General features: G+C 40.2%; 1 protein-coding gene across 6 annotated transcripts in view; it reads right to left on the reverse strand.

The window, feature by feature from the left end:
• ARHGEF10 (Rho guanine nucleotide exchange factor 10) overlaps positions 1-18,675 on the reverse strand; it is a 123,285-nt gene that overhangs the window by 96,273 nt on the left and 8,337 nt on the right. For 3 of the 6 annotated variants that reach the window (XM_077782381.1, XM_021551232.2, XM_021551227.2), the window contains exon 1: positions 12,691-12,760. The exons of the other annotated variants lie outside the window; for them this stretch is intronic. The gene's annotated coding sequence lies outside the window, so the exon portion shown is untranslated. Of the gene's footprint in view, positions 1-12,690; positions 12,761-18,675 lie in introns of those variants that run through there. 6 annotated transcript variants of the gene reach the window in all.

The raw sequence follows: 18,675 nt of genomic DNA on the forward strand, positions 1-18,675 counted from the left end.
ATCTGGAAGGAAAACATATTGTACTAAGCAATGCACACACTCTGCCCCCAGTCCATTTTCACTCTAACTCAAAAGACAGCATGTCAAAAAGACAGCTTTCAAAATAGGGCTGAGGAGGAAAAGTCAGTTTCCAAAAGCTACAAAAGACAGTGGAAGAGCCAATGCTGAATTTTCTGTCCTACTCTTAAGTGGCCCATAGATGTTAATCTGAAGAAGTTCTATCTTCTGCTGGCAACAAAACAGCTCATGCCCTTGGAAAGTCTCCATAGCCCAAATAGTAAAATATTAAATTGAAGGAGAGAGTGAAATTCAAGGTACAGTGGCAAAATATTAAACTAAATGGATCAGGATTCAAAGGTCAAATCAATTGCCACTTACAGAAAAAGTGAATAGGAAAAAAAAAAAAGCTTCAAAAAATGATCCGACCCTAGGAGGCACCAGGCAATTTACCTCCCTAACATTAGGTTTGCAAGGGTGAATTATCAGGACAGATGCGCCAGGAAAGATAACAACTCTGGTAGTGCAAGATCTTAGTATGATGAGACAATAACAACTTCATTTACTAAGCATACAAAATTCCCTTTTAAACTGTCTTAAGCTTTGGTAGCTCTTAATCCAGTCCTAGACAAAATCAAGTCGCTTCAGAGCCAAGGCTCAGAAAGGATTCACCCAACATCTGTCTATAACACAATAAATTCCATTATGTGCTTTCACTGTACAGTGTTCCTTCTAAAGCTTCTCTACAGTTTATATCTGCAGAGCTCCAAGGCGTGTTCCTGCTTACAGATGTCTGGAATGCATCCTGCCACACCAAAACAGTCAGCCAAAACAAGAGATAGTTACGGTTTGAATAAATGGCTATTTTCCTGTATTTTTTTTAAAGCTGCTCATGACTGGAGCATAGGTTTTCAAGTGAGACACATGTAATACCAAGCAAACCTCTGAAAGTGAGTCTCAGCACCTTTTCCAAATGCATCTATAAGAGAGAAGCTAAAAGGCTTTCAGAATGATTTTTTTTTCTTTAAATATATGATGCAAGTTTTTAAACATCTATCAAAGTTAATTTCCAACAATGATTTTTTAAAAATCAATTCCTTCCTCACCAGCAAATATTAACAAGACACAGAGCTGAGCCATGGAGCTTGATTTCCATTTTGACCTAGCACACAGCGACATGCTTCAAATTACACAAGAATTGTGTCAAAGAAGGACACAGACCCAGTGTTAGAGTCCTACCCACTGATCTGCTTGCTCCCATCTGAACAGTGCACTTATTCACAAGAAGAAAGATACACTTTCTCACTTAAGAATGCTTCAGGGGTTGATTTAAACATTACATTAGCTCATTTTGAAGTTCCACATATTTTTCACTATTTTTTAGCTGCTGAGACAAACCCTGCAGCAGGAAAGAGAGCTTGTGTATTACAGATTGCATTAATACCCTCCAAAACCAAAAGAATTGCCATATTATGTAGCAGACAGCATGTTTATGAACAATTTCTAATAGTACCATATGTCAAAGAGAAGTTTTTCACTTTTCTTTTGAGAGACAGGTGAGCTAACTCAAAGATGTTTAAATCAAGATTAAGGCAGATGGTTTAATTTGACTAGCAGCATATGGTACATTTGCATTTGTAGCTCAAGTGCTTTTCCCACTGATTCTCCTGCTAACAGAGCTCCACAGCACAGATTACAGGTGCATTTAGACAATAATAATGAAAATCAAAGCTCAAATTAAGCTGAAAGAGACTTCTGAATGTTCTCTTATACACTCAAGACAGGCGTTTTCAAAATTAAATCAGGTTATTCAGGGTCCCCAAGTTATGAAACCCCATGAAGGTGCAGGTTTCACCACCTCCCAGAGCATCCTGAGTTTAACCAGAAACTCCAGGAAGAGTTTTTCCTGTAAGCCCAACTGGAGTTGGCCCTGCAGCAGCTTGCAGCCATTGCCTCTCATTCTTCTGCTGCACACCCCTGAACAAAGTCTGACTCCACCTTGCCAACACTGCCCTGGGAAGTAGAAGACTGCAATTCAATCCCCCTCATTCCTTTCATCTCAAAATGACACAAACCCGGTTCCCTCAGCCTCTCCTGACCTCTTCCCACCCCCAGCCACAGCAGTGGCCTTCACTGGACTTGCTCCAGCTTGCCAATCCCTCACTTGTACTGGGGCCTCACAATGAACACTGAATTCCAGATGTAGCACTGAGTCCACCGAGTAGATGTTACTTACTTCAACATGAAATTATATTTTAAAAATTAACAGCTTTTGAGATGCAAATTATGAAGATTTTGTTCCAAAGGTATTTTAAACACTGCAAAAAGAAAAAACTCATTCTTAAACATGAAACACACGTGCTATTATGTTCATGCATATTTCATCATAAAATTATGAATATGAATGACTGAACAACTGCCCTGACTTATTCAAAATTTCATTGAGGCTATAAAAATATGGAGCTCTTTTCCCCCATGTAGCACTGTTTTCTCAAACACAGTATAACCTCTGTTTAATGACTCGAAGTTCACCCTTCCAGACCCCACAATCATCACAGGAATAAAGGGACAGAAAGAAGCTCTCAAGAGTTACTTTATTCCCATGGGCATCCAGATGCGAAAGGAATTCACCTGACTTGGTGCTCATCATCTTTGCTTCAGATGTGGGTAGAGATAGCAGTGACTGCTGTGGGCCCAAAGGTGGTCTACAAAATTGTCTCCTTTCCCCCTCTTCCCCTATATTTCCCCTGTGTGCCCCACATACAGCAGACACAGGGGGAGAGGCAAAGGGTCTCCTGGGCACTTTGATGAAAAGGCAGCTGACCTGCTCTGGTCTAAACATTGGCCTTCACTTCCAGTGTCTATTTCCTGATGTCGTCATCCAGCCCTTTCCTGCCAAACTGTGCGGAGGAACAGTTAATTCTTACTCATATTTAAAGGTAGCTTTCCAATTTTTTAAGTTCCCACATTACCTGCCCACTTATAGCTGAACCTATCTATCTAGGCAAACTCCAACTATTCCAAGCCTACAAGACTACTGCTAAAAAAACCCTGTAACACAATAGCATGCTTTTACTACAGGTGTTTAGCTAGTGACTTCCTACGTTTGGCACTAAAAATCAGGAATCATCATATTAAGTGCATGCACTTTGAAAGAAAAAAACCAAAATAGTCCTTTATTATACTGCAATATGTTCAGTTCCTGACCAAGTTTACAATGTTTTCTAAATTTTAAGTTGATATGCAAGGAGAAAAGAAAGCAAATTAAAATACCACATTAAAATCAGATGTTCACGGGTAATGTTTCTAATGCAGAGAAGTCCCCCACACTTAAATCAGTCAGAGCTCCAATGGCACTCACAGCAGAAACTAAAATCTTTGAAGTGTGAAATGGTCCCTAAGGACAGCTCCCAACACTTCAAATTTTCCACCAGCTACACTCACCTTTTGTCATGGAAGCTGGTACCGAAGGTAGTGAGCCTGTGATTTTCCACAGCAGACCTCACAAACTCAAAGAGTTTGCAAAATCTGTGAGACTGAAATTCGGATTCCACAGCAAAGGGCAGTTTCAGCAAATGAAACATAGGCAAAGAAACCTTTATACTTGTTCAAAGACTATAGAAGAATATCAGCATTCCTCTCTGAGACTCAGCTTTTCCTTCTTCTAACTTCTGGTAACTCCTTTTGCCTCCAGGACTAGGCTTTTCGGCTGTGTCTGTGTATCTGATTTTGTTCAATGATTTCCTCTAACTGTGGGACAAACAACAGACTCTCAGTTCTCAGCTAAAGGATTACTAATACTGATCAACATCTGCATTTCCACTTCAACAAAAGTATTTTCCAACAGTCAGAAATCAGAAAGCAGAAGTCAGAATGCAACAAAAACGGGACTGGCACAAACTCTGCCAAAACTACAAGGCAAGGAAGCGTTCAGACCTGGGGGCACTGTACTTACATGCCAGGCTCCCAAAGGGCACCTGCTGCCAAGCTTTCTCAGCTCTATCACCCAAGAACTATAATGGTGACTTACACACCTTCTCTTACAGGTGTGTGCACCGTAACTGCAGCAACATCAGGATTCTTCATTCATAACACTGCAGAGAGAATGAACATTTTATAATAGGAAACAGAAGCTGAATCAAGGAGACTGATTTCCAAGAAACTGTGACTTGTTAGCTTAGTCCAAGAAGAAATACAATGTCACTGAGAAAGCCTGAAAGTCTAAAAATTAAGCTAAAAAACAATATCAAAACAAGAAAACTTGAGAAGGTAAAGCCCTGAATATCAAATATCCCCTTGTGTCCACATCACTTAGTGAATATTTCTGTATAATGCTCAATTGAGTCTTCTTCCACCTAGAACTACAGAACTCCCATTGGGAATTAGATCTCACTGAAATTTGATACGAAGACTCTTCCAGCAGTGCAGAGAAATTATAAGATAGAAGGTAGAAGGTTAATTAACTTTTTTCCTCCTGTAGTCAAGAACGCTTTCTTACAGACAGAAAAAATAAAAACTGATTGTACAATCTTTTCTCCATACATGTTATTACTAAGAAACATAGACTGTAAATTTTTTAAGAGGTGTCTACAGTGAGTATGAATGAAGCAGCCATATTTTACAGCTACCTATCCCATGCTGTAAGCCATTAAAGAAGTCTGTATCAAGACTGGATCATTATTTCTTTTAATGTATATTTGGTTTTATTAATAGCTAAGTGTCCTGTTCTATACAGATTTTATTCTTAAATTTAGCAAAGGAAATTACTGAAATCACAAGCAATGGAATAAAAAAGGAAGTGCATAGGTTCAGGTAGATAATTAACAGGAAGCCCAATTCATGGCTCAGATAAAGTTGGATGACATTCTATTTCTTACAGCAATTCAAACAAGGCCAGAGATGCACATTCTTCAGAATAAATAGAGAATCCACTTCAACAAAAGCTACTTTGCTTCTTTTTCTGCTCCCCTTTCTCACACCAAACAGTATCTCGCTCAAGACCAGAGAATATACAGAAACAGCACACTCTGAAAAAGAAGCAATCTACAGATACACCCCAAAACCATGGCTGAAGATTGGTTTTCTAACCTTTCTTTTTAAAGGGAAATTCTTACAACATTTCTTCACCTAGATTCCTGCTCAATACATCACCTAGAGGAAGGGAAAAAGGAGGGAAGCAAAGATTGCATTTGTAGAGTTGTCCAAAGGATCCTGATCACCGTGAAATCAGTACTGTTAAATTTTTACTAGTTATGTTCTTTCCCTCTACATATCATTACTGCAAGGCAAATTACAGAATCACTGCTTGCTAGATTAATTCAGTTTGGCAGGAGGTCATGTAGTCCAACCTGCTGCTCCAAGCCAGGTCCACTACCAAGTGAGACCAGGCTGCTTTACCTACTGAGATACTCTCAGTAGATAAAAATCTCTGAAGACAGACTGCACGATCATGTCAGGTATCCTGCCACCTTGCTTTGTTGTCCTCCTAAAAAAAAAAAACTAGCTAGAACTACTCTTACTTCAGTTATGACCATAGCCTGTGGTCCTGCCCCCTTCTTCATAGTCTGCCAGCTGGTGGGAGCACACTGCCAGGCCCCCATGAAGCTTCTTTCTCCTCCAGCCACTGCTGCCACTCCCTGGCATTGTAGCAGCCTTGTGCTGAACTTCCTCAGTTTCATTCACATCTCTCTAGTACTGGGGTGAGGTGTAGACACAAAACTGGATGCAAGTGTGCACACTGCAGGTGTGGTCTGACAAGTGCTGAGTGAGAGGAACCCTTCTCCTCTGAGGACACATTCCTTCCCAGGTGTTGCCCTGATTTTTAAGTGTTAAGTTTTCTTCTACAGTTCTTTTAAAAGTCTTAAAGTTCTCATAAAACTTCAGACTTCTAATCTGTTTACATATTTCTACTAGAGTTTTCACATACTGTTCACGTAAATAATAGTTGTTTTACATTCTTCTTTGTGAGAAGAGAGAATTGATAGACTTGTTTAACCAGTGTGGCTGGAGAGGTAGTAATTCCATCCTCCAATCCACAGTCACTTCTAGAATTCTATAAATATCAGATACTCGAATAAAACGTTCTCCTTTTTAGCCCTTAAACTTACCAAGCGTTTGTGTACTTACTTCGTGTCCAACAGCAACACCCAGGTGTGTAACCTTACCCTTTTCATTGCTGAATTGCACAGAGTTCTTGCCAGCCAGCTCCTCCCATCCACCCAAGTCCTGCTGAATGACAGCCTGAATCTCAAGCACATCCACTGCCCACCCCTTTCCCCCAGTTTGGTGTCACTTGCAAACTCCATGAGCAAGGGCTGGTGGACTTCCACTTTATGCATAACATTAAACTGGACAAATCCTATGCTGGGCAGCTGGGGCTCTCCACTGGTTACCAGCCTCAAAATTACAGCCAACCATCCCACAAGGCGTCCACCCTTCAAGCAGCACATTCACCTAGACCACAATCCCGTTCTGCGAAAGACCTTGCTGAATCCAACACAAGCACATGGTTTTATTAAGCTCAGTAGCAATATATTTACTTTACAAATAGAAAATCCATGACTTACAAAGGTTTGAGGAATGAGAGGAATACGCATAAAAAGTAAACCAGGGAAAGGAAGAGATTCCCAAACATGCACTTAGGACACCTGACGTTTTAGTGAATGAGCCTTGCTCCTGTCTTTTGTCTTGGCAACTATTTGAATACCTAAAGTAAGAAGACAGGCATCACCCCAGGATTTGCAGATCATCCTGGAGGTCAAGAGTACTGTAACAAATTGCAAGCCTCTGAAGAATTGAAAGGGAATGCTGGCATCATATTCTTTAAGTCAAGAATTATCTGCTTTTCTTCTGTGCCATACAAACCAGAAAACTGCATCACTGGGTCAAGATAAAAATCCTTCATATCCCACTTGCAAGCAAAATAAAAATATATTAATATTAAGAGCATTTATCTTAATTTGTGCTACAATTTGACAGCAATAGAGAAAACTTCATCTGGAAAAGCAATTATATTTCTGCAATTTCCCTTTTAAAATTTAATTCAGATTAGTCCCTTTCAATCCTGGATATGAAGAACTACCTTAACTGCAAAAATCCTCATCAAAGTTGCTATTTTTAAATCAGAGAAGGTCCTCATACGCTTCAGCACACTTCAATTGTGACATAAACCTATACAGGATTTAGTTACATACATATTATTATAATACATGTGTAATTATAATTATTATGAAGAGAGTTTAGAAATGCTTTTTATTAAAAATGCACCAAAATATCATTTAGTATAGTAATCCTGATCAGCCTTACATGTAAAATAAAGTAATTTTGTCACAGGGAGGGTTTCATTCTGCAGCAAATCAAGATCTTAACTTGAAAAAAAAAAAAAGCCACGGAAATGTTATTTATGGATACAATCAATAAAGCATTTTTCCCCCTCCAGCTGTACATTAGTCAGATGTTCATTACAAAAGTAGAATGTCTTGTTTCAACTTGCACTGAATCTGTGCATCCTGGTTTCACATGGCATGGGTTGTGTTTCAAGATACTGATGACAACTGATGAAACTTGCCACCAGAAACTGTTTCCAACAATGCAAGTGAAAGGATACACTGAAATGAATATTCAGTTACTACTGCTGCCTGCAAGCCAGGTCCTGACAGAGACACTTTACCTAAACATTTTCAGCTCTGAGTACTACTGTCCTTGGAAAAGTAACTATGCTGTTTCTCATCGAGGACAACTCATTCTATCTGATCATTAGAAAGTCATCAGATGAAATGTATTTTATCTAATAAAGTTATTAAGAATATAAATAGAGTCTTATAACTTAGTTTCAAAAATATATGGAGTAAAATATGGAAATACATTTCTTATAACAAAGTTAAAATGCATGCTCTAGAAAAATATCACTATTTTCATTGATTTTCTAACTCCAAAACTTTATTCAAATACATCAGAAATCAGGTAATACAGCTGTTAAATCATTAATTACAGGAAGAAAGAAAAATAGCAATAACACTTGCAAAGAACAGCCCTTGTTTTCAAAAAATGTATAATGGAAGCTAGATTCCCACACAAGTGTAGGTGCTGCATCTAGTCCAAACATCAGCAGTCTTCACTCTTTCCTTGATTTGGAAATTATCTAGTGGACATCTTTTCTCTCAACCTTCTATAATTTGGAAGTGAAGTTTTTAAAACTCAAATTAGTCAATCCTTGGTTTGCAACAATATTGAATATTAAGTATGAAATTCTAAAAAGACACTGACGATATGACTGAGAATGCTTTAGAAAAGTGAAAAATATAAAAACAAAACATATAAGCTCAAGACTCACTGTGATCCTACAAGGAAATCTGAATATTGCCATCTACTTTTCAGTAAGTTATTATCCCATTTTACAGATGAGGAAATAACATTTACCTTCTTTCTTGGAAATTTTTGAGATGCACAGTCAGTATCTCTTAAGGAAAAAATATTAATACGATTTCTGCAATTTTTTAACGTGTTTCAAGAAACAAGGGATTACAGAAGAGAAACAAGAGTGAATGTTTGACCTTGAGCTTGGATCCTAACAATTCACATTCATGGTTCAGTCCCAAGTAACAAGTATTGTACAGTACAGTAAGTCACTGAAACAGATTTTCCCAAGATAATGCCCCTATTCAGCAGCACGTAAGTAGAACAATTTATTTTGCTCTGCTTAACTGCTTCACCCACGCATCTGACATTAAGCTTCAGGCTTCCTGACTGAGCAGTGAACATGTAGGATATAATCAATGTTGTGCAGTTATGCATCACTTCCCACAGTCTTGCTGATTCAGGCATTTCAGAATAAACATGAATCAAATTCTAGATCTAAAAACACAAGTTTGAAAACATATTTTTCAACTCTTGTTTAGCATTACCTGTCATCATTCCCTTAAAAACAAGTTCTACTTTTACATGTTCCTGGTTTCTAAATAACCTACATTATTTTGGTGCAAGTAGAACTCAAGATTCTTTACAATAAAAAAAAAATCCAGTTGATGGAAATCTCAAAAAAATGCTAATAATAATGAAGCAATTTTCTTCCATGGATAGGTGACAGAACTTGAGTCACAATATTCTACTCTGCAAACCACATGCACACACATACAGCGACATTACTGAGAAAGATCTGAAAACAAAAATACTAAGACATAGTTGTATAGGTCCACAATGAGAATTCTGGTTTACCTTGCTTATGTGCCTCCTACTTCCCTCTAATAAAGAGCCTCTATCTCCCAAAGTCTCCCTTAAGTAATTTTCAGTTCTTCAGTTTATGAACCAATCCCTGAAAATTTCACGTATCCAGGCTTACAACTTTTCTACTCACTAAACTATTTCTAGATTCAGAAATGAATTTTCCAATATTAATTTTCCACTAACAGATATAATAACAAGAATGACATTGTATTAAAAGGAATAGAGGAAAAGTAATAAATGTTGATTTTAACAAAATATGATCTTAGATATGAAAAATGTCTCCCTCACATGTTGTCGAAAACACACAAAACTAAAGATTAATTCATATCACTATCAATGAAACCTCATTTATAGTTTCATTATAACATACAACATGTTCAAAAAGTAAGAATAATTGCATTCACAGTGTTTAACACTGTAACCCCAAAGGAAGTTTCCCTAAGGTACAACTGCTGCAATAGATATTCTATAAGAAACACCCAAGGATAGTTCAGAAATGCACCTACAGCTCAAAAAACCATCAGGAAGCTGAACTTACACAAAGGCAGTTTAAAAAATACCTTTTAGAAATCATATGACAACTCCATGGGATCCCTTCTAACATCCTCAAGTAAACTGTAAAATGGAAATACATAAAGAAAAAAAGTGAAATAGAAGTCACTGTACATAAGCGGAAACAAAATTACTGTCCTACATATGTAAAATGAAGAAAATAAGTACCTCACATAGCTCATGTCTTCATCACATACAAAACTGAGAACAGTGTACTACAGATGTACAAACAAATTGACTGTAGCTTTGCACAACATATAAAGGTCAGTCTGAATATGTGAATCAAAACTGGTCCTCCTTTTTCTGGACTGCAGCTTTTGCTTCCTGGCTGCTTCAGAAATAGATGAAGTTTATAATTTTTCTACATCAGATTCTAAAAATAATTTCTAATTCATATAGAAGCAGTTAATAGACATCCTGTTTTACAAATAAGCAATGTACTATTCCCAATGGCATTTAATTCCGTTAACAATTATGAAGTTTAACAATAGCCTTTCAGGTTTGTTGTCTTCCTTCAAATGTTTATAAACTATGCAATGATTCCTAAACAGCGCAGAATCAACTAAAAAACTCCACTGTTGTTGAGATTTCTTCACAGAATCACAGAATGGTTTCGGTTGGAAGGGACCTTAAAAATCATCCAGGTTTCAACCCCCTTGCCCTGCATGAGGCAGGGACGTTTTCCACACCAGGTTGCTCAGAGCCCCATCCAGCCCAGCCTGGCAAGATAAAGTTTGTTTTACAGTATTCCAGAATGGGAAAGGATTTCTGCTGTCTACTTATGAGTGAAATCATAGCCTATCTGCTAAGTGCTAGCATAGCTCAGGGGCAAAGAGAGCTCCTCAGCATGGAGGGAAGGAGGTAACCCCCTTTTTCAGTACTTTAGTGTGCTCATAACTGGCCTGTCAGAGCCAATAGCACAAGACTTGTACATCTGGCTTCCACATCTCCGAGCTGCAATGCCAGACTGCACACACCCATCACACAGCACTGGGGCTCCTCTCCATAACCTGTGGCATACCAGCTCCTGCAGCCCAAATCCATAGGATGCTGCCAGGTCCCGACATTCAGCAGGAGATGATGGACAGCCCATTACTCAAGTGTCACTCTGCTTCCATGGTCCTTTCTCCTACCACATCCATCTCTGGGTATCAGCCACAGAAGCCCCACACACTGGAAACCCAGTACCATCACAAGACACCTGCCATCACTCACACAGTAAATCACATCTCATGTACAGTGCCACAGGTAATCTAAGGAATCCACAGAATATATTATAAAAATCATGAAATCTCACTGTAAAGCCTCCGGAAATATCAGATTTCAAGGTAGTACCTAAAGAACTACTGTTCAAAACCAAATAAACACATGTAACTAGTTCATGGAATACTAAGCCTGAGGGTGAGAAGGGAAAAAAAAAAAAAAAAAGACAAGATGGATTGAACAAAGCAAGTCAGAGAGATTATCAAGATCAAGCAGATCACCCAAGTGAAAAGAATGAAGGGCGCATTGAAGAAAACAGCTGAACAGCCAGAAACTTGGCCTGAATAATGGGCTTGAAGTTGTAGGCACCAAACATGTCTCCACATTCAGGCAATAAACCTGTGTCTCCCGAGTGCCAACAGAAAATTTTAAAAATGTTATACTTCATTTCTACTGCCGAACAGATTGCTCAATGGCGTTCACCAAGCAAAGTGAAGGCTTTAGGAAAAAAAAATATTTCATTTACAATAAAAATACCCACAAACTAACACATGTTGGTAGAATCTCACTGTATTTATTTAGCATGAAACAGTTTTTAAGCAATACTTTTTGTTTCCTGAATTTTTTAAAAATTTTTTATTTTAACGAAAGAAAGACCCCAACCCTATACACCTTTTTATGCTAACAATTAAACTGCAAGACTAAAAAAAAAAGATGCTTTTTCATTTCAATGAAACAACTTAAAACTTGAAAACTCCCTAGCTCAAGGTAAGATCCATGATCTTATTATCTTTGGGAAAGAAAGGGGAAAAAAAGGATTGAAGGATTAAAGAAATATGTAAATGAAAGATGACAGAATTTAGGATGGATAAAATTGTTTTGGCCAAAAATACAAGGAACACCTAAAAATCTTTAAAATAAGCCCTTGCTGTTGTCAAATTTTTAACAGCTGCCTTTCCAAACACTTGGCACTGTCTACTGCCACAGCTCGCTCACTCACTCGTCCAGTGCATGACTGGGCAATCTTTTAAAGCTCTTTTTACTTTACCCTGTAAACGCAGGGCAGCATCTTGCTAAAGCAGCTACATGGTCTGGGATCACCACAAACAACCATTTAACTTCTCCAATAGTTGAACCGTTAATTACAAAGAAACCAAAGGAAAAAAATACATAAAAGGACAGTGTTACTGTGATTAAGTATTTTTCCCCAGTGTCAAGACAACGGATTTAATTGCAGATGCCAACTAAAAAGCTGGTCGACACCAGCTTTGAAGAACGGGGAAGGAAAGGAACTCCACCTCCCACGGGAGTTCTGTTTTCCACAGCCGTGTCCGTAGCTGATGGAGAGGGTGGGAAGCTGGAGCCGGCGGCTCCCACACCGCGGAACACGAAGCAGAGCCCCCGCGAGAAACCCCCCGCGAAAACCTCGCGGAAGAAACTTCACCACAGCTCAACAGCAAGAAGTTTGGCCAAGGCGTTTTACGGACCCCTCGCGTCCTCGCCTCAGTGACCCACCTCGCACGGGCAAAACGCATTTAATGACAATCTCGCACCACGCGTCTCCCGCTTCTGCCCCGCGGCTGCCGCCCCGGGCCCCAGCGAGGCAGCCCCCGCCCCTGAAAGGCGTCTCTGCACCGAACATCGAGCCCACCCTCCGAGGACCAAACTTTCCGTGACAACAGCGGAGCAAGAGCGCGGCGCGCAGCGAGCACCCACCTCCTCCGGCGCGGCCGCCGCCCGGCAGGGCCCGCTCCGGCCGCTCCGCCGGGCCCGGCGGCTGCCCCGCCGCCCGGACACGTCACGCGCCCGCGCGGGGCTCGCGCCGGCCGCCGGGCGGAGCTCCTGAGCGCGGGCGGGAGCCGCCCGGCCCGGCCCGGCCCGGCCCGGCCCCGCCGCTGCCCGCCGCGGCCTGCCCGCCGCCGCTGCTGCCGGCGCCCGCCCCCGCGAGGCCGGTCGGGTCCCAGCCGGCCCCGCCGGTCGGGCCGGTCGGGCCGGGGCGGGCGCCGCGCGTCTCCCCGGAGCCCGCCGCATTCCTGCCGCCGCACGGGACACGCCCCGGGGCGGGAGCGCATCCCGCCGCTCGCCCCGAGGCCCTGACGCTGCACGGGCGGAGAGTGGAGCTGTCCGGCTCCACTGGGAGGGCAGCCGGGCCGGGGCTGGGCAATTCGGCACGCTCATGAATAGCCTCCGAACACGCCAGGGTACAAACTGGGCCACGGCGCTATTTTGGATTTTAATCGCATTTATAACTTGAAATCCAGTAACCGTTTTCAAATTAAATGCTATCTAGCGATGCTGGAACCTTATGCTGAAATCTTTTTCTTTTTGCATCTTTTTGCATCCTTCTTGCATGACAATCCTCAAAGCAAGCATCTCTACAGACCAGCACTGAGCAAGCCAACCACACAGCCACCCAAAGCCCGTGACACTCAAGCATGGAATGCTTGGCCTGAGAGTAACATCAACCACTTGTACATTCAGAACTGACCATGCCACTTAGTTAAAATATAGAAAACCTTTACAAGATGCAATTATTTTGTAAATGTGTACCTTATGATGTATACATCTGTAACACTTCAATAAAAATGAATGCTCTTAAGTACATTACAAATTCTTAAATAAATTATAAGTAATTCAACTATTTAATGTTAAGTATTATCTGAAATCTTTGGATCAATTTTAAGAATAAAATCTTTGAGCTAAAGGCTGTTCAAAAACCCATGCGTCACTCAGCAGTGATCCCTGACTAAGTAAATTCATTCTACAGCAAGTTATAAAATACACTCGGTAAATAGTAAGTTCTTTATAATTACAGGAAATCGTTACTAGAAAATAGTGGCATTTGGCATTTGATTAATCTGCCTTTTTCCTACATTTTCCCTTTGTCTGTAGTTTAACGACACAGAGTCACAATTATCCAAGTCTTTGTGTGGGTTCATGCGGTCTGAAACACAATGTTTTTTAAACTATTCCTTTCAAAAATGTTTCAATTTTCACAAAGTTATTTCTTTTTACTACAGTTCATCATGACATTGACTCAAAACAGCTTTCATATAGATCTATAGTTTCTATGTAAAAAAGCAAACAAGACAATTGGGCCATATGGAAAAGTTAAGGCCAGGAATACCATTATGGTGTTCAGTTCCATCAGAGACCATTTTATCCTGTTGTTTCTATTGTTTTTGTAATTTTTAAAATATGTTGCATTTCACTCACACCAAGCTATCGTTTCAGGAGCTGAAATTGTGGGGAATCAATCTTGGGCAAACTATTAAGTAGTTACCACTTTAAGTGTTAAGTACTTAATAAAGAGGCCACTTTAAAAAACAGACATACCTAGATCAAGTACAACTAGCTTGATTCTGTAATTAAAAATACCATTCACTAGCAATATCCTTCTCCTTTTGACACTTATCTCACAATCTATCTGCATTAAATTCTCCCTTTCATAATTACCATCCACAGATTCTTATCTTTCACAATTAGACAAAACTTAAATCCTTCTTTAAGTCTTTTTGTGAACCCTTTTGATCTTTGACAGCTCCTTCTTTTGATTCTGTTGACCATACATGTATTCCAATCAAAGGTTGCTGTGGAAACCTTGTTGGAAAAATCCAACAATAGCAGATCAACTTATAAAGAAGAAAAACTAGCTCTCAAAATAACTTCCACTTTCCTACTATTTTATAAGGCAACAGCCTTATAAACAGCAGTAATAATTAACGTCCTAATAATTGCAATCAGAAATTATTTACCTACTCATAATTAGTTGTCAATAATTAGAGTACAGATAAGGGCTGTCTCCACTGTTAAAATGATGCTTTTTATAACCAGAGTCTAAGAAGTTGATGTTTAAATTGGTTTTACTGGTGATACTTGCATAAGACCTCACCAAAATTTACTTGCTCTCATTTCTGATTACTAAGGCTTCAGCAAAAAATACTTTGCCTCCAAGCTACTGCACATAGGTCATCTACCCCATACATCTTAATCATACATCTACATCATCCACCTACTCCAGCTCGTGTACTGGGCATCAGCTCTGGCCAGTGTCCTGAAAACCCTGTGACACAATGCCATGAAGGTAGGATGCCTTTTTTCTCACTCCTTGGAAATTGGCATGGTTGAATATATACCTAAATTTATGACACCTAAACACATCATTCCAATAGCTTGCTTTTCAAAATACTGCATGAAATTAACAAAACAACTAAAACTTAGGTTATCAAGTTCCCCAGCAAAGCCCAGTTTTTTCAGATTCTTCCATTTAACAGCTGATGTAGCTGGCACTTTTTCCTAGGGAGTAGTCATCCACTGGAAATTCTGTTGTTCCTAACTGTGTCCCCCATGAAGACAGTATGTCATCTACTTACTGTAATTCCTCAGACACCACTCCAAGCCAGGACATCCAATGAGCTTGCTTAACTTGAACATCAGCAGAACACATGTTGGAGCCTTGTAATGTTACAGGTGCCCTTTACTTTCCTTACCAAACCAGACTGACAGTTTGGTTTTTTAAATTTATATGTATAATACATACAATATATATTTTTAAAAATAAAATCAAACCACAGTTTTCCTAAATTCAGACTATTACATCAAAAATAACATTTGGGCTTATAAAAACATTGCTTATTCATATTCTGCTTTGATGCCTACTGCTGACTCATCTTCCACCTATTCCTGAAGCACCAGCACCACTACTGGGAGACAGTTCCTCAGTTCTAAGTGCACCAGTACAGGTTAACCTGGCAATTGAATTTTATAATATTGTGATCTTTTACTGGTGCTAGAATGTCTTTCATGAATGCATTTCAGTTCTTTCCTTCTTTTATGAGGAATATTTGCAAGTCCAATTCTCAGACTGTCAATTCAGACAGACTAGGCATAAATTTTCCTATATTTTAATATTTCTCAGGAGCAGAGACCTTGTGTTACATCCTTTCCTTGTTGCCATGGGTGGTACATAAATGATAGTATAGCTGATGCCATAACTTCTTCTGATGGGTTGACTTTGGCCAGCAACCAGACCCTCACCCAGTTGCTCTCTCATTCCCCCTCATCAGCAGGACTTGGGGAGAAAATAATAGGGAAATCCTGTAGGTCAAAATGAAGACAAGAAGATCCCTTAGCAACTACTGTCTTGGGCCAAACAGACTCAACTTGGGGAAATTTCCTTTTTTGCCAATTAAAATTAAAAATGAGATGGTAAGAAACAAAGACAAAACTAAAAAGACCCTCCCCTCTCTGCTCTTCCTTCTCACCAGGCTCAACATCACTGCATTCCCAACTCCTTGGCCTCCTCCATCCCAGAGGGCACAGTAGCATGGGAACCGGGGTTGTGGTCAATAACAGTTCCTCCCAGTGCTTCTTCCTCCTCTGTTTTAGTGTGGGTGCTTTCCACAGGCTGCAGTCCTTCAGGATAATCTTGCTCCTTTCAGGGCCTCCGCCATGGGCTGCAGGTGAATCTGCTCCAGTGCCCTGGAGCAGCTTCTCCCCCTCCGTCTTCACTGGACTTGGTGCTCACAGAGATATTTCTTTCCCTTTGTTCTCCTCATTTCCCCTGGTGCCCCTGCCCCAGCCATGGCTCAGCCGCAGCCTGTGGAGGGCGGCGGTGTCCGGCTGGAACCAGCTGTGTCCGGCTGGAACCGGCTGTGTCCAGCTGTGTCTGGCTGTGTCCGGCTGGAACCGGCTGTGTCTGGCTGTGTCCAGCTGGAACCGGCTGTGTCTGGCTGGGGCAGCCCTGGCCTCCCCTCACAGAGCCACTGCTGCTGTCGGGGCTGGGCACCCACACCCCAGTCACATGCACAAGTTGTTTCTGTAACACAATATTCCTACTTTCAGTTATTTCACTGTTCTTGGACGCCTCTTCTTCATCCCGAAGCTAATAAAGGGAAAAAAGTGAATTTCCTCTCAGGAGCGCCACAAAGCGCTGAGGCCATACAACCCTAAAAGACAAATGCAGCTTTTGGCCGAAGCAGAACTGTTCCCAGGGAAGGAAAGGAGGTATTAGTGTAATATAAGATTCTGAGAAGACTTTATATCAAATACTATGTACAACTGTAAGCTGCCAACATGGAATAAAAAGGAATTCAAGTGGGAAAAATGACAAGCAAAGAGTACTAGGATGGCTGGGAAAACAAAAGAGCAGATTGATTTGTACTCATGAATATGCAAAAGAGTCTCCAGGGGTAAAAAATAATTATGTAAGATATAAAGGCAATGATAATACAAGAATAAATTACTTTAAATTAGAACAGACTTTAGGCTCTTTCAGCCTAGGGCAATATATTACTTAGCAATTTTGATGTCCTAAAAAGTTTTTAAACTTAGCCTCAACCAGTGTCACAGTAATACTCAATATGATGCTGAGAGAAAAAAAAAGAAAGCATTAGAAAAAACTATATATTAAATATGTAACCATAACATGGTCAGCAGTACACAACGTAACAACCAGTTCCATCTACCTCACTGAAAGCCTCCTAGCTTTTTTCTGATTTAATTCTTAATGAGTACTTAAAAAGGCTACTGCTGCTTTCCAGGATACACTTTCTTCCTGTAAATATGACCCACAAAACAAGATGAACAAGCTCTTGCTGGATGCTATATGCCTAATCTATGCAAACCTCCATGCAAAGGTACTCTACATACTTCTGTAGTTTGTCTGCATCACTTTGTTTTTCAAGGTATCATAGATTTCATACCTTGATTTACGCTTTAAAGATCCTGAGAGCAGAACTGGAACATAGGAAAGTCAACTCTCTACCTTCTACAAAATTAGTCCTTTCTCAGGTATATTTTGTCCCCTTCTTGTTGCAAGCTTAAACTTGAATGAGCACAACTTCGGTAACAAAATGCAGTGTTCCCCGGTAAACTTCTATTAGCAGTAGAAGCAGCAAGGCAAGAAAAGAAAGTTGCAGATCTATTGTAAGTGCAGGTGAACCCAGTGGGAAGAAATGATGATGTCTGACTCCAGAAGGCTGAATTATTTCTTTATAATAACTACACTATAATACATTAATATACTATTTAAAGGAAATACTAAAACTACCTACCTACTTTTTCTAACTACCAAATCTAATTCCTCACAACTTGTGACCCTCTGTCAAGAGTTCATACACAGGTGGATTGGATTGGCCATCAGGCTCAAACAATACTCACCAGAATCCAATCAAAAAATAACCCCAGGTAAACAATTTTCCAAACATATTCCACATGGAAAAAGAAGGAGCAGAAATAGAAATTGTTTTCTCTTTCTTTCCTCTGTGATCCTCTATGAAAAATCCTGAAAGAAAGAAGAATGTCCCTGCCTCACAGATCTATATAGCAATATATAAATCGAAGCAAATACCTGGAGCTGCCAGAATCAATTAAAAAACCTCATAATTCTTTACAGTGTCTGAGGACAGAGTGGTGAAAATACTGTCAGCTTATACAGCACATTAATGTGAGGCAAGCAGTCAAAGGAGCAGAAGCAGCTGCAAGAGGAAATAAAAATTTCAGACCAGTCATAATGTATCTGGACAAAGCTAGTACTAAATCTCCACTCTCTACGCTCAGGTCATATTCCTAAAGACTCAGAAGTGATCGTAGGTGGCTCTCAGAATACACAGACAATAGCAGCAAGCAGTGGCACAGCCAATCTCCTTGCTTTCTGGTTTGAAGACAGGTGTGCAGGCCCCAGTCTTTCCAAGCTTGCCC

The sequence above is a fragment of the Lonchura striata genome, chromosome 3 (assembly GCF_046129695.1).
Source record: "Lonchura striata isolate bLonStr1 chromosome 3, bLonStr1.mat, whole genome shotgun sequence".
In the NCBI taxonomy this organism is placed as follows: Eukaryota; Metazoa; Chordata; class Aves; order Passeriformes; family Estrildidae; genus Lonchura; species Lonchura striata.